This window comes from Glycine soja, chromosome 15 (genome assembly GCF_004193775.1).
Source record: "Glycine soja cultivar W05 chromosome 15, ASM419377v2, whole genome shotgun sequence".
Classification (NCBI taxonomy): Eukaryota; Viridiplantae; Streptophyta; class Magnoliopsida; order Fabales; family Fabaceae; genus Glycine; species Glycine soja.
Window position 1 is genome coordinate 8,232,406 of NC_041016.1, and position 3,535 is coordinate 8,235,940.

Genomic DNA, 3,535 nt, shown 5'->3' on the forward strand with positions numbered 1-3,535 from the left:
AAGAAAAGATCATATGGACTCTGAATTGTGTACCTGCCAGGCCTTTATGTCTACTATGGGCTCGAATGTTGCTCTCATCAACCTCAACTGACCTTAGGTGTTGCAAATTTCTAATGGGTGTGAACCAAGGTTTTAAAAATCTGTCTGCCATTGCGACTTGAGTGTTTTTGGAATCACTGTGACCGCAATTGTGGCTGCGGCAGCTGCATTTGCCCTGAATTTCTTGCAACACCCAGGATTGTGATGAAACCATGACCGCTGTTACAATTTAAAACTTTTAGTGTGACGAATAATGCCAACTCCCAGGGATCTTATCAGTAACTATTGTCTTCTGAGAAAAGGTGAAGAAGCCAATAGCTTGAGTGTTTGCACAATCTCCAGTTAGGATAACTGAGGATTAATGACATTTCATATTCATTAACATGAATAAACAACACCCTCTATTCACAACCCAAGCAAGAATATTATGTAAACCTCCAAAGCTTCTTTCCTGCAATATCTCCAAACTCTTTTTCAATTAGGCAAAGGCACTGATTAAACAATATTAAAATACGTAAAAACATTTTTAGATGTGCTTATATATGTGTTTTTATATAATTTTTAATATTTTTTAATTCCATAACTGTGTTTTAAAAGACAAGATCCTTCAATTAATTCGTCAGAAATTACTCCACTCCGTTATCAATTTTTATAATAAATAAAGATAAATAAAAATAATCTTATCATACAGAATATATATATATATATATATATATATATATATATATATATATATATATATATATATAAACTTTGCTAACAGAATATTATTCTAATTAAATTAAAAAAAAGAACTATAATACCTGAATTATTCATTTCTTTTTACTAAACAGAAACCCGTAAGGCTTCGAAGTTCAAACCCACTGTCTCAGACTCAATCTCGCGTGGATAGTTTAGCTGAGAATTCAAGAACAGTAAGAAAGTTTCTCTCTTCTGCATTTTTTCTTTTCTAGGTTTGGCTATTTGTCGTTGTTTGTTCCCAATTTGGGAGATGTTAAAAAACGACGTGTCGTTGGCACCTTTTATGCTACAGCTTTTTATTTCCTTTCATCAAAGTTGTGTTGTGTCTTCAGGAACCTCGAAGAGGCAATGGTCCAAAACCTGGGTCAGACATGAAGATGAACGCGATTAGGTCAGGGATAGTGGTGCTGGGAGCTCTTGCATTCGGGTACTTGAGCATAGAAATTGGCTTCAAGCCTTATCTGGAGAAAGCTCAGAACCAGAACGCGCTCTACCAATCTGACCCTTCTCAGGAAGAATCATCTTCAGCTTTCTCAGAACGCCCTTCATAACCACACACACTCTGTTCGGCTTAGGAGAAATGGAAGGAAATTTTGTTGCCCCAGTTGTGTGTTGGTAATTAACTAGTTTTGTATTGTTCAACTTTATTTATCTATTTGTATTTGCTCACATAATAATATCATGCATCTACCTTGAGGCTTGTGTGGTTGGTGATGATATCATCCTGAGTTGTTATACGGTTTTATGTGTTTGGAATTGGCAGTAATATTTGTTATCATTACTCCAATAACGAATCTTTTTTATTTGAAATGAAAATTTTCCTGTGTTTGGTAGGGAGTTAGGGACTATGCGTGCTTGGTTATTTGCCTGTGTTGTGCATTCAGAAGTTGAGTTCCTGGAGAATCTGTGTCTATACTTTATTCATGAATCATAATTATAAAGCATGTGCATTATACATAATTGAAGGTTAACAAACCCCCAAAGACACAAACTGACACTTCTCAGTTCACTTTAAACTGAAGAGGGATTCGTGACAAGTTTGTCAATCTGCTTGCAAGATTGAGATTTAGCTATTGCTCAATCATAGAGAATCCGTCAATTGCATGAATAGTTTTGTAACATTTTGAGTTACAGCAGGTTACAGTTGTATTTAGGCTGTATTGCTCCAGTGTTTTCTGTCTTTTTCCTCAGGAAATTCAGCACATATTAATCCAAGAAAATAGCACAAGTTAATGTATCAAAGGGAAAATGACAATATTGGATAAGTTCTGTAAGATTAATGTAGGATTTATATTTTTAGTTGTTTGATCTATGATAGTGTAGCGCATTAGCAATCCTCTGTGTGACTGTCTGGACTATGGATGTGAGAAATTGTTACAAAACCTTATCATCCCTCTCAATCATCTGAATCTCCATTCCCACCCAGGCCCTTGTAATGGCTCAGAGAATCACAGCACGTCTCCATCTTCTAGCTAATAGACCACGCTATCTCGTATTTTTCTTCTCGCTTTTTCCTTTTTCTCTCCCTCGTCTCCAATTATCCTTCCTCATTTTTGTTTTCTTTTCTTACTTCACTCTATTATTCTCTTTCCCACATAATCCGCTGCCCAAAGGTTATGCTTTCTCTAAACCTTCTCTGACTTCTTCTATTGATTATGGTACTTATACTAGAAGGGCAGTTACTCACAAGAAGCACAAGAACATCCCTGGAGATGTTACTACAACTTATGTCTGCCTGAGGACTTTGAAGAACACATCTTTAATAACAGGTCAAGCTTATCTTGCGATCTTAAAACCCAAAAAGTTGTTTTTGCAACTGCAAATGGAGAAATTAAAATCAGAAGAGAAGTGGAAGTGAAATTGGACAAAGGAGATTGGCATATGCCAGTGTTGTCAAATGGCGGCACTATGGATGCTATTTGTGAAGGGAGACCCGCTATGGCGACGCCTTAAGTCGCAATGGTGTGTCCATATACTGGAATTTTTGTCTTCCGCCATCGATAACATTAGCCATATGCATTCTAGGACCATGGACTTTGATTGAACTTGGTTTAGAAGTAAAAGCATTTATCTGTTTTATATCAACATACCAAATCGCGCAATAGTTAAATAATGAGTAAAGTATTGTTCCCATAGAGATTTGCATAATACATAACACTTGACACACAGATTACCATTCAAACAATCGGAATAAAACTTGACTTAAAAACACAAATGAATGCAAGAATTTTAAGAAAACACTAGTTAAGTCTCTGGAATTTTATCAAATAGTTGGTGAGCAGAAAATAGTTTAACAAATATAATGAAAATGTTGGAATTTAGACTTCAAAAAACTTCGGATAATTTTATCAATTATATTGGCATATGCATTCCCTGACCATGGATTGTGACCATATTCATTCACTTTACACTCCAAATATTAACATCAACCTTTAAGAGTATTCAAACCTTAATCTCTTATATGATTAGAGCCCAAGTCCCTTGGTTAAACTCCAATCTTTTGAATAGCTTAACTAAGTAAGTTACATTAAAATTAAAGGTAAAAAATGACTAATAAGCCAAGTATCATTCCTATATTCAAGGTTTGTTAAGTGTTTTACTTCAATTCAAGGTTTAGAAAGTCTTTTTTCAATCATAATCAAGCTATGAAAGATCAGCTCACAAGAAAGTTAAGTAAATAAGTAAAACACTAAGCAATAGCATAAAGATGAATGAATATCTAAGAAGAAATACATTAGAGTTGGTTTGGTTATAT

General features: G+C 34.8%; 1 pseudogene; it reads left to right on the forward strand.

Annotated features, from left to right (window-relative positions):
* The first annotated feature begins 872 nt into the window (after nt 1–872).
* Nucleotides 873–1,621, forward strand: LOC114387206 (annotated as a pseudogene).
* Nucleotides 1,622–3,535: the final 1,914 nt, after the last annotated feature.